The sequence below is a fragment of the Gorilla gorilla genome, chromosome 20 (assembly GCF_029281585.2).
Source record: "Gorilla gorilla gorilla isolate KB3781 chromosome 20, NHGRI_mGorGor1-v2.1_pri, whole genome shotgun sequence".
Lineage (NCBI taxonomy): Eukaryota > Metazoa > Chordata > Mammalia > Primates > Hominidae > Gorilla > Gorilla gorilla.
In genome coordinates this window covers 5,464,141-5,477,011 of record NC_073244.2, presented here as the reverse complement: position 1 = coordinate 5,477,011, position 12,871 = coordinate 5,464,141, and the positions used below count along the sequence as shown (strand labels likewise).

Genomic DNA, 12,871 nt, shown 5'->3' with positions numbered 1-12,871 from the left:
TATTACTGGTTGATTGTGAAGGATACATCTCAGAAACAGTCAATGAAAGAGACGTTCATGCTGGATGCAGTGGCTCATGCCTGTAATCTCAGCACTTTGGGAGGCCAAGGTGGGAGGATCGCTTAAACTCAGGAGTTTGAGACCAGCCTGGGCAACATGGTGAAAACCTGTCTCTATAAAAAATTAAAAAATAATAATAATAACCGGTGTGGTGTTGTGCACCTAGAGTTCCAACTACTAGGGAAGCTGAGATGAGAGGATACCTTGAGCTGGGGACTGGGGAGGCTTAGGTTACAGTAAGCTGAGATTGTGCCACTGCACTCTAGCTTGGACAAAAGAGCCTGATCCTGTCTCAAAAAAAAGAAAGATACCCAGGGCAAATTAAGTTCGGAGGGGCACAGAGCTCCCATGCCCTCTGTTGAACATGCGACCCTCCCAGCATCTCCTGTGTCCAGCAACCCTGAAAGCTCTGCAAACCCCGTTCAGGGTGTTTATGGAGGCTTTATTATGCAAGCATGATTGATAAAATCTTTGGCTGTTGGTGATTAAGTCGGTCTCCAGCCCCTCTTCCTCCTGGAGTTCAGTGCATGAGGCTGAAAGTTCCAAGCCTCTTACCATGTGGTTGCGTGGTAATCAGCCCTCCTCTTGAAGAAATTTAGGAGCTTGCAGTCACCCAGTCATCTCAACAACATCCCCAAATGCATTCTTACCATGCTGGAGATCCCAAAGTTCTTAGAGGCTCTTGTGTTAGAAACCTTGGACCAAGACCAAATATTAAAACAAAAGATGTTCCTGTCACATCTATCACTGAGGTCTTTGTAAGAGCTTTAGAAGCTCTGTGCCAGGAACCAGGGACAGAGATTAAATATATATTTCTTTTCTTTTTTTTGAGACAGAATCTCCTGTGTCATCCAGGCTGGAGTGCACAGATGTGATCATAGCTCACTATAGCTTTGGCCTCCTGAGATCAGGCAATCCTCCCATCTCAACCTCCCAAGTAGCTAGGACTACACATGCATGTCACCCATGCCCAGCTCATTTTTGTAGAGTCAGAGTTTTGCCATGGTGGCCAGGTTGGCCGTGTTGGCCAGATGGGGTCTTCTTTTGTTGCCCAGGCTGGCCACAAATTCCTGGGCTCAAGTGATCCTCCCACCTCGTCCTTGTAGAGATGAGATTGAGTTATGTTGTCCAGGCTGATCTCAAACTCCTGGGCTAAATCGATTGTCTCACCTCAGCCTCTCAAGGAGCTGGGACTACAGGCGCATACCACCATGTCGGGCTAATATTTATTTTTATTTTTTTCTAGAGGGGGTGGTCTCACTGTTTTTCATGCTAGTTTCAAACTTCGGGCCTCAAGTGTTCCTCCTGCCTTGACCTCCCAAAGTGTTGGGATTCTGGGTGGGAGCCCCCATGCCCAGCAATCACAAGGGTCTTTTTAAAAAAAAGAGAGTAGGAGACTCAGAATTGGAGCAGGAGATGTGGTGATGAAAGCAGAGGTAAGAGAGGGAGATTTGAAGATGCTTCACCTCTGGCTTTGAAGATGGAGTCAGGGGCCATGATCCAAGGAATGGGGGTGGCTTCTAGAAGCTGGAAAAGCCAAGGGAACATATTAGAGTCTCCAGAAGGAATGCAGCCCTGCTGACACCTTGACTTTAGCCTTAATAGACCTAGTTTGGGTTTCTGGCCCCTAGAACTGTAAGATGGTAGATTTGTGGTGCTTTAAGCCACTAAATGTAGGAAACTGCAAACTATGTTGCAGCAGCAAGAAGAAATGAACATGAAGCCAGGCATGATGGCTCATGCCGGTAATCCCAGCACTTTAGGAATTTAGGCAGGAGGATCACTTGAGGCCAGGAGTTCAAGACCAGTCTGGGCAACATAGTAAGACCTTGTCTCTACAAAAAATGAAAAAATTGGCCAGGCATGGTGGCTCACGCCTGTAATTCCAGCACTTTGGGAGGCCGAAGCGGGCAGATTACCTGAGGTCAGGAGTTTGACACCAGCCTGGCCAACATTGTGAAATCCCGGCTCTACTAAAAATACAAAAATTAGCTGGGCGTGGTGGCACACACCTGTAATCCCAGCTACTTGGAAGGCTGAGGCAGGAGAATCACTTGAATCTGGGAGGTGGAGGTTGCAGTGAGCCGGGATCGCACCGTTGCACTACAGCCTGGGCAAGAAGAGTGAAACTCTGTCTCAAAATAAAATAAAATAAAATAAAATACTAAAAAATTTAGCCAGGCATGGTGGCATGAACCTGGAGTCCCAGGTACTCGGGAGGCTGAGGTGGGAGGATCGCTTGAGCCTGGAAATTTGAGGTTGCAGTGAGCTGTGATTTCGCCACTGCACTCCAGCCTTGGTGACAGTGAGATCTTGAAAAAAAGAAAGAAGAAAGTAAAGAAAGAAGAAATGAGCATGGTGGGCATGGGGACAGATGGCAATGTTAAATAGAATAGTCAGGGGTGGCCTCCTAAGTGAAAATTGAGTAAAGATTTGAAGGAGGGGAAGGATGTGGCCAAGGTGCTGAGGGAAGAGGATTGTAGGCAGAAACAATAGAATAAACTGTCTGAGGTGTGTCTCTGGCTCTGGAAGGAGGCCCATGGAGCAGATGGAGAGAGGAAGAGAATTAGGGGAGGGAGCCAGGGAGTTGCTGGGTGGGGATCAGTACAGATCACATAAGCCCTGGGAGGTTATTGCTGGGGCTTTGGCTTTTACTCTGACTGAGATGGGAACTGCGGGAGGGTTCTGAGCAGAGAGGCGACATGATCTGTCTCCCGATTTAAAAGCATTCTCTGGCTGCTGAGTTGAGAAAGACTGTGGGAAGATGTGATAGAAGCATGGGGGCCAAGCTTTGGCAACATCCAGGCGGGAGATGATGGTGGTCCTGACCAGGGTTGTGGTGGTGTTGAGAGATGGTCAGAGGGGAGAAGTAGGGGAGGAAGCCAGGGAGTTGCTGGGTGGGGATCTTTAGTAGATATCGAAGACAATCAACAGGATTTCCTGACAGACCGGATATGGGGTGTGAGAGAAGGCAGTGGTCAAGGTTGAGTTTGATTGTTACTGAAATTATTAAGTAATTTTAAAAAACACTACTGCCTTTCCCAATCCTACCAAGTATGGGATGCTAGATTAAAGAAATCTCTTCAGGCTGATTGCAATGGCTCATGCCTGTAGTCCCAGCTCTTTGGTAAGCAGAGGTGCGAGTATCTTTTAAGGGCAGGTGTTCAAGACCAGCCTGGACAACACAGCAAGATCTGCTCTTTACAAAAATATTTTTCAAAATGAAATAAATGTAGCTAGGCATGGTGATGTGTACTTGTAGTTTCAGCTACTCAGGAGGCTGAAGTGGGCAGATCTCTTGAGGTCAGGAGTTTGAGGCCAGCTTGGGCAACATAGCAAGAACCCTCACTCTACAAAAAAATTTAAAACATAACCAGGCATGGTGACACTCAACTGTACTACCAGCTACTGGGGAACTGAGGCAGGAAGATGGCTTGAGCCCAGGAGGTCGAGGCTGCAGCGAGCTGTAAATGCACAGCTGCACTCCAGTCTGGGTGACAGAGCAGTACCTGTCTCACAATATAAATAAAAATACAAGTAAAATAATATCTCAAGTCAGAGCCTTTTGGCTCTGCAGCCCTTGAAACCCGTCAGCCGTGCAGTGGGGTTTGCATCGCTGGGAATGAGGAGACCCCTGCCCGGTGTTGTTGCCTGGCTAATCAGTGTTTTAAAAGATACATTAATCGGGGTGGGCGCGGTGGCTCACACCTGTAATCCCAGCACTTAGGGAGACCCAGGCGGGTGGATCATCTGAGGTCAAGAGTTCAAGACTAGCCTTGCCAACATGGTGAAACTCCTTCTCTACAAAGAAAATACAATAATTAGCTGCACATGGTAGTGGACGCCTGTAATCCCAGCTACTTGGGAGGCTGAGGTAGGAGAATCACTTGAACCTGCGGGGCGGAGGTTGCAATGAGCTGAGATTGAGCCACTTCACTCCAGCCTGGGCAAGAGAACAGACTTTGTCTCAAAGAAAAAAAAGTATTATATCAACATGTAATGGTTTTATTATTAATATGTAATGAATATTAAATATTTTTAAAATCTTATATCAACATGTAATGGCTTTAATATGTGATGAATAATATTTAAAAATTTGGGTCTTATTTTCTAGTTTTAATATAATTATCTACAGAAAGAGATAGTCTTAGAGATCTTCAATAAAGTTAAAAAAGGTAAAGGGATGTTAGACCCCAAAAGATTGAGAATTTCTAGTTTACAAATATTCAGACTAAGCCACATACAGCTTGCTACTTGAACTACTTTTTTTCTTTGTTTTTTATTTTAGGAGATGGGGTCTCACCCTGTCACCCAGGCTTGAGTACAGTAGTGCTATCACAGCTCACTGCAGCCTTGAACTCCTGGGCTAAGGGTACTCCTACCTGAGCCTCCTGAGTAGCTAGGACTGTAGGTATACATGACGATACTTGGCTAATTTTTAAATTGTTTTGTAGACATGGGGTCTCACTTTGTTGGCCAGGCTGGTGTCAAACTAATGGCCTCAAGTGACCCTTCCACCCCTGCCTCCCATCCTAGAGGTATGTGCCACCACAAGGAGCACTTGTTCAATTTTCTAAAGAAAAAATTTCTAAAGTAAGGCTGTGGGATGATGGCAGGAAGATAAAAGAAAAACGAAGAATAAGTTAAAATGACTTATTCACACATATTCTTTTGACAGCAAGAAGAACTTTTAGTATATACATTCCTTACAAGCAAACAAACAGCAGATAAACAATGTTGTATAGGAACTTCAACACACACTGTACAATATTCCCACTTTGCTGACATAAGTTATGGAAATTTCGTGGTTTACTTGAGTGTTGCTACCAGTATTTTGCTTCTCTGATGATTTTTATCAACTTCCTCATCTGTTAACTTCTCTCCAAGGTATGTCATGTCATGACATACTGCTGTTGCACGAACACGGCCAGTGTCTTCCTATTAAACATGTAGAATGCTTTCCTAATTTCTCTTTTTACTCTCTGTCTTTGTGTTCTGCATTTTCCTTACTTTTGTTGTCAGAAACTCCAGAAAGTCAGTCGTACTAATTTATCACGATTTGCTTTATTTATTTATACTTTGCTTATATGGAATTTTGTCCAACAGACCTCATTACAATTTCTAACCTGTTTTATTTTGTTTTTTTTCTCTGAGACAGGGTCTCACTCTGTTGTCCAAGGCTGGAGTGTAGTAGTGCTATCGCAGCTGACTGCAGCCTCAACCTTCCAGGCTGAAGCGATCCTCCCACCTCAACCTCCCACGTGGCTGAGACTACAGGTGCTTGCCACTATGCCCAACTAATATTTGGAATTTTCGTATACGTGGATTCCAGAGAGGTGACAGCGAAACGTGAGTAAGCATGGATTTTGGTATATGCAGAGATGGGGGCTGGAACTAATTCTGTATACTGAGGGACGGCGACTGTATATGTTTTTACAATTACGCTGTAGGATACATACTGTTGCGTAGCCTTGAAAATAATAATTTTTAATTGAGTGGAATAATAATAATAATATTGCTAAAAGTAGCAGCTGGCCAGGTGTGGTGGCTCACACTGGTAATCAGAACACTTTGGGAGGCTGAGGCAGGAGGATGGCTTGAGGCCAAGAGTTTGCGATAGGCCTTGGAAACAAAGGGGGAGTCACCATCCCTACAGAAAAATACATGAATTAGCCTAGTGTGGTGGCATGTTCCTGTATTCCCAGCTACTTGGGAGGCTGAGGTGGGAGGATCACTTGAGCCCAGGGAGGCTGAGACTGCAATGAGTCATGATCAGGCCTCTGCACTGCAGCCTGGGTGACAGAGTGAGACCCTGTCTCAAAACAACAAAAAAGTAGCAGCTAACATCAACTGAAATTTTATACCAGGTGCCTATTGATATCATAGTTTAATTTCTTAGAACTGTTTCTTATTTCACTTACCAACTCTGTCTTCAGTTACTCCCAGATTTTTACTGTGTTTGTACAGATGACCTTTTGTTTAGATTGAATTGTCTCCCCAGAAGTAAGATTACTGTGAGTCATGGTGAATGGACATTCTCATTACCCTTGATGTAAATTGACAGGGTTTTGGGTGCCTCCCAGCTATAATCTTAGCACTTTGGGAGGCTAAGAGAGGAGGATTGCTTGAGGCCAAGAGTTGGAGGAGGCAGTATGGCAGTATGGTGAGACCCTGTCTCCATTATTTTAAAAAATTGACAGGCTTTACCCGGGAAGGCTTATACACAATGTAAACACCCCTCATAGTATAAGAAAGTGCCCATTTCACTGCACCTTTGCCAGCACAGGGTATTATAATTTAGTAAGTCATTTTTTGTTTGATTATTTTAAATAGACAAAAGACCTCATGTTACTTTACTTGTCACATTTCAACATCTTTCCTCAGCTTATTAGCTCTATCTCTTTTCTGTCTGTAAACAGTTTTTGTTGTTTTGTTCTTTGAGACAGGGTCTTGCTCTGTCCCAGGCTGGACTGTAGTGGCATAATCATGCCTCGCTGCAGCCTTGACCTCCCAGGCTCAAACTTCAGCATTCCGAGTAGCTGGGACTACAAGTGTGCACCACCACTCCCAGCTAACTTTTTTCTTCTTTTGGATAGAGACAGGGTCTCACTGTGTTGTCCAGACCGGTCTCTAGCTCCTGGCCTTAAGCAATCCTCGTGCATTAGCTTCTCAAATTGCTGGAATTTCAGGCATGAGCCACCATGCCTGGCCTGGGCTAGTCCTGTATTCTCTAGAGTTCTCTTTACTTTGTGCTAGCCAATCTCTCATTATGCTGTTCACCTGTTATAATGAATAATTCTCCGTATTAAATTTTACCACTTTAAACTTTTGAGTGGTTTATGCTTCCTGATTGGACTCTGACTAATATGTTAGGAAGGGTCCCAGGAGATAAACCCACACAGATGGGATTTGGGCATAGGTTTGGTTTCCCAGGGGGCAGTGCTGAGCTCTTTGCCGGTGGGAAATGGGATGCTGGTGATTTCCAGGAAGTGACCTCACAATGACTCAAGCTACCACTTACTGTTGATTGTGACAAAATGCCAGCTGAGGCACATGCCTTGGGAGCTAAGTGGTTGCTGCCCTTGACCACTATGAAGACTGGTGTGGGAAGGGTCGCTTTGGATGCACTTGAGCAGGGGTCCCCAACCCCTGAGCCATGGAGCCGTAGGGAGCCACACAGCAGGAGGTGAGTGGTGTCGAGTGAGGGAGTGAGGGAAGCTTCGTCTGTATTTACAGCCACTCCCCTTTGCTCACATTCCCGCTTGAGCTCCACCGTCTCAGATGAGCAGCAGCATTAGATTCTCATAGGAGAACGCACCCTGTTGTGAACCGTGCATGTGAGGGATCTAGGTTGTGCTGTCCTTATGAGAATCTAATACCTATTGATCTGTCACTTTGTCCCATCACGCTCAGGTGGGACCATCCAGTTTCAGGAAAACAAGCTTAACACGCCCACTGATTCTACATTATGGTGAGTTCTATAATTATTTTATTATATATTGGATATCTAATAAATATATATTTATTATATATATTAATATGTTAAATATATTAATATATTAAATATATTATTATCTATTGTAATAATGGAAATAAAGTGCCTAACAAATGTAAATGTGCTTAAATCTTTTGGCCCAGCTCCTACCTCCCGGCAGCCTCGCCAGGCCCAGAACTCTCTCCAGTCAGCCTCTACAGACCAAGCTCATGACTCACAGTGGCCTATTTAGGCCCATACCCCACCTCATGGCAGTCTCCGCAGATGAGCCTACTGCCTCACAACAGCCTCCACAGGCACAGCTCCATCGTTACAATGGCCTCTTTAGACCCAGCTCCTGCCTCCCAGCCTTCTCTCCAGGCCCTGAGCTTTCTCAAGTCGACCTCACCAGGCCCAGCTCATGCTTCTTTGCAGCCTCTCCAGGCCCAGCTCCTGCATCTTGGCCCCTCCAGGCCCAGCCTCTGCCTCCTGTCGGCCTCTACAGTCCCAACATCTACCTCACAGCAGATTCTTCAGGCCCAGCATCTGCCTCACTGTGGACCCCCCAAGCCAAGCTCCCAACCTTTCAGCAGCTTCTACACACCCAGCTCCCGCCTGCCAGTGGCCTCTTCAGGCCCATGGGGCTCATTCCTCACAACAGCCTTTCCAGGCCCAGTTTTTCCCTTCCGGCGGCCTCTCTGGGCTGAAAACCTCCTCAAGTCGGCCTCTCCAGACCACTTGCACCCTCCAGGCGTCCTCTCCGGGCCAAGCTCCTCTTCCTGGCTGTGTCTCCAGGCCCGACTCCTGCCTGTCAACAACCTCTTTGGACTCAGTGCCTACCCATCTCCTGGCTGCCTTGGTTGGCCCACAGCTTCCTCAAGCCACGCTCCCCAGGCCCAGGTCAGGCCTCACGGTGGCCTCTCCAGGATGAGCTCCTGCCCTCCGATGGCACCTGCAGACCCCAAATGGTCTCCGGTCGGTGGGCTTCTCCACGCCAAGCTTGGGCCTCCCGGCGACCTCTGCAGGCCCAAGTTGTCCTGAAGTCAGCATCTCCCGGGCCTGCCTCCCAGCAAGTAAGCACGCTCTTTTGGCTCAACTCCTGCCCAGCTCCCAACCGCCTTTGTAGGTCCTGAACTTTCTCCAGCCAAGTTCTTCGGGCCTAATTCCTGCCGCCCGGTGGCCTGTACGGGCCCAGCAATGGTTGGAGAGTGGCCTCTGCAGGTCCCACTCTTGCCTCCCAGGGGCCTCTCCAGGCCCAGCTCTTGCCCCCACGGCGGCCTCCTGGGACCAAGTCCCTGCCTGCCTCCCAGCAGCCTGTGTGCAGCCCAGCTCCTCCCTCACGGTGGCCTGTTGATGCCCATGCCTCTGGTACCCTGCCCAGAGGCATGAGCCCCTGCCACACACTGGCTCCTCCCACGCTGAGAGAGGTCAGCATGAGCCCCTTGCCTCACACCGGCCCCTCCCATGCTGAGAGATGTCAGCGTGAGCCCCTTGCCTCACATGGGCCCCTCCCACGCTGACAGAGGTCAGCCTGAGCCCCTTGCCTCACACCGGCCCCTCCCACGCTGAGAGAGGTCAGCGTGAGCCCCTGCCTCAACAGGCCACCGTGAGGGAGGAGCAGGGTTGCACGCAGGCTGCTGGGAGGCAGGCAGCGACTTGGGCCTGGGAGGTCGTGGTGGGGCGAGAGCTGGGTCTGGAGACACCCCTGGGAGGCAACAGCGGGGCCTACAGACTCTGTTCTCCAGCCGGAGCTGGTACTGTTCAGGTACTGGGAGGCGGGATGTGGGTCTGAAGAGCTTGGTTGCAGAAACTTCGGGGTGTACAAACGCAGGCGGGAGCTGAGCCAAAAAAGCTTGTTTGCTGGGAGGCGGGAGATGCAACCAGGAGAAACAGCTGTGCCTGCAGAGGCCGCCATGCGGGAGGCGGAGGCCGGGCCTCCTCAAATCGGCCTCTCCAGACCCACTTGCAGCCTCCCGGCGTCCTCTCCGGGCCCAGCTCTTCCTCCCGGCTGTGTCTCCAGGCCTGACTCTGGCCTCCCAACAACGTCTTTGGACTCAGCTCCTGCCCAGCTCCCAGCGGCCCTGGTAGGCCCACCACTTCCCGAAGCCAATCTCCCCAGGCCCAGCTCAGGCCTCACGGTGGCCTCTCCAGGCTCAGCTCCTGCCCTCCAATGGCAAGGTCAGTGGGCTCCTCTAGGCCCAGCTTGGGCCTCCCAGCGGCCTCTGCAGGCCTAAATCGTCCTGAAGTCGGCCTCTCCAGGCCCAGCTCTGGCCTCCCGGCGGCCTCTGCAGGCCCAAGTCGTCGTCAAGTCGGCCTGAAATTGGGCCTGGAAGAGCAGCAAGTCGGCCTCCCCGGGCCCAGCTCCGTCCTCTCGGTGGCCTCTCCAGGTGCAAAACTTCCTCGAGTCAGCCTCTCCAGGCCCAGCTCCTCCTGCCTCCCAGTGGCCTCTTTCAGCCCAGACCAGCTCATGGTTCTTGGCGGCCTTCCCAGGCCCCGCTTTTGACTTTTGGTGGCCTCTTCAGGCCCAGAACTTGACCTCCAGTGGGCCTTTGCAGGCCCGGCCTCCTGCCTCTCGAAGGCCTGCACGGGCCCGGACTCACAGCGGACTCACAGCGGACTCTCCATGCCCAGCTAGCTCTCGCCTCATTGCGGCCTCCCGAGTCCAAAGCTCCTGCCTCTCGGCCGCTTCAGCAGGCCCAGCTCCCGCCTGCCAGTGGCCTCTTTAGGCCCAGCTCATTCCTCACAACGGCCTTCCCAGGCCCCGTTTTTCCCTTCCGGCAGCCTCTTGGCCTCTAATTTGTTTATCTTTTGTGTATAAATCCCAAAATATTGAATTTTGGAATATTTCCACCATTATGTAAATATTTTGGTAGGTGATTTATTTGGGGTGAGTTTCTGCACCAAGCCCGAATTTTTTATTTTATTTTCCTTATTATTTGGTGTTAAACAGGTTTAATGACGGTCATGGCAACTGTTTGGCACAATGAAAAATATCGCCCATGATCAACGTGTTCTGTTCTGGGGAAGGGGGCAAAGGCAGGGTGAATCACTTTCTTAAAAAGTATAGCTCAAGTTGGGAGTGCAGAGGGAATGGGGAGAAAACCCTCCCACTGCCTGTGTCGAAGTGCAGGAGCCCCCACCCCCATACTCAACTGAGTCCAGCCCCTCTGGAGAAAGAAGGGGTGCATGAACTCCCCCTAGTCCACAGGCACCTCCCTGTGGCCCAAGGCCCTCTTCACACTCCATCTTGTAGCCCCTACAGGAGCTATTTTCCGAAAAGTGAAAAGCTCTGAAGGTCCCACAATTCATGGTATGTACACCTCCCTCACCAGGGGCTGCAAAGTGGCCTGGAGCTCCATACTGAGTAGAAGTCTTTGGGCCAGAGTCAGCATCTGGCTGACCGTCCGGATATCCTGGTTGGAGTGACCCTGGTGCTCCCTGCCAGGGCCTGGTGCCGCTTGCTGAAGATCATGACCGCCACTCATGGGCCACCGGATGTGGTCCTTGTCCCATTTGTTGGGGCTGCGTCCATCCTTCTCAGAAGATGAGTCCTGTTCCTTGCGCAGGGCACTGAGGGACTGGGCCTGACATCATCTGAGTGGTAGAGGCAACTGGGTGTCAGGAGACATGATGGAGAGGAAAGCATCATCATGGTCATTCTCTGTCTCACTGTCCAGCAGGGACTCCCCTGAGGGGCCCAGGGCTCCTCCTCCATGGTGGGAGGTGAGCTTTTACCAGGTTCCACCACCCCCAAAGTGTGTGGGGTTGCGGGCCCTGGGCTTTCAGGGCAGGTGGCTCCAGGGGGCCGCCCAGGGTCAACACTCCCTGTGCCACCTGGTGGACGCTCATGAGCAACAGCTGCCAACTTGGCAGGTTGTTTTCTTTGGTTGGAGGCCACTGAGTGACTGGCAGGTTGCTGGGCCTCATGTGGCTGCAGGGAGGGGTGAGGAAGGGGATGGAGTACCAGGGGAACACGGGTGCAGAGTGACCTTCCACATTCCTCCACACGAACATGCTGACGCCACGGGAGGCCTCACTGAATGCAGGCCTGGGGGTCGAGTACTTGGTCCGGGCAGGGGGTTCCTGGCGGGGGCTCACACCTCCTCACCCCCTCCTCAGCCAAGGTGGCTTGGGCCCAGAGAAGGGGAGGTTGGAGAGGAGCAGAAGGCCAGGCCTCAAGTTTTGCTTTTTTTGTTTGTTTTGTTTTTAGTTTTTGAAATGTAGTTTGACTCTTGTCACCCAGGCTGGAGTGCAGTGGCACGATCTCAGTGGCCTTCATACCTGGCTAATTTTTTGTATTTTTACTGGAGGTGGGGTTTTGCCATGTTGGCCAGGCTGGTCTTGACCTCCCGACCTCAGGTGATCCACTCACCTCAGCCTCCCAAAATGGGATTACAGGCATGAGCCACCGCTCCCAACTTCATTCATTTTTACTTGAAAAACTCCATTAAGCATTTTTTTAAGGTAGACCTAGTGGTCCTGAATGCCCTCAGCTTTGTTTGTCGAGGAAACACGTTATTTCTTTTTTCTTTCTGAAGGACAGCTTTGTCAGACATAGTATTAGTTGCTGGCAGTTTTTTTCTTTCAGCACTTTGAATGTATTATTCGATTCTGTCCTGACCTGCAAAGTTTCTTTAACTTTTGACTATTTGATTACATTGTGACTTGGTGAGTATCTATTTGGTTTGAACCTCTTTAGGAATCTTTAAGCTTCATGGATTTAGATGTGTAAATCTTTCCCATGATTTAGGCAGTTTTCAGCCATTCTTTAAATAAGCTTTCTTCTCCTTTCTCTACTTTCCTTCCCAAACTCCCATAACCTGACAATGGTTTGCCTAATGGTGTCTTGTTGGCTTTCTTTTCTCTGTCTCTTTTTTTTTTCTTTTTCTTTTTTTGAGACAGAGTCATGCTCTGTCACCCAGGCTGGAGTGTAATGTGTGGTCTCGGCTCACATTGCACTCCAACCTCCGCCTCCTGGGTTCAAGCGATTCTCCTGCCTCAGCCTCCCGAGTAGCTGGGACTACAGGCGTGTGCCACCACACCCGGCTAATTTTTGTATTTTTAGTAGAGATGGGGCTTTGTCATGTTGGACAGGCTGGTCTTGAACTCCTGACCTCTTAATTTGCCTGCCTCGGCCTCCCAAAGTGTTGGGATTACAGGCTTGAGCCACCACACCCAGCCTTCTTTTCTCTTTTTTATTCTTTTTTTCTTTGTCCTCTGACTGGATAATTTCAGAAGATCTATATTGAAGTTTACAGATTCTCTCTCCTGTTGAAGTTTACTATTGTGTTATATCACCCAGTCTGGTCTTGAACTCCTGGGCTCAAGAGATCCTCC

At 49.5% G+C, this 12,871-nt stretch overlaps 1 protein-coding gene across 2 annotated transcripts in view; it reads left to right on the top strand.

Annotated features, from left to right (window-relative positions):
• Nucleotides 1-12,871, top strand: part of LOC129528719 (solute carrier family 35 member F5-like) — a 53,151-nt gene that overhangs the window by 15,761 nt on the left and 24,519 nt on the right. Inside the window, exons 9-11 of one of the 2 annotated variants that reach the window (XM_063701893.1) lie at nt 5,219-5,409; nt 7,474-7,531; nt 7,699-8,607. The gene's annotated coding sequence lies outside the window, so the exon portion shown is untranslated. Of the gene's footprint in view, nt 1-5,218; nt 5,410-7,473; nt 7,532-7,698; nt 8,608-11,142; nt 11,258-12,871 lie in introns of those variants that run through there. The other variant, XM_055370666.2, reaches the window with a different exon arrangement.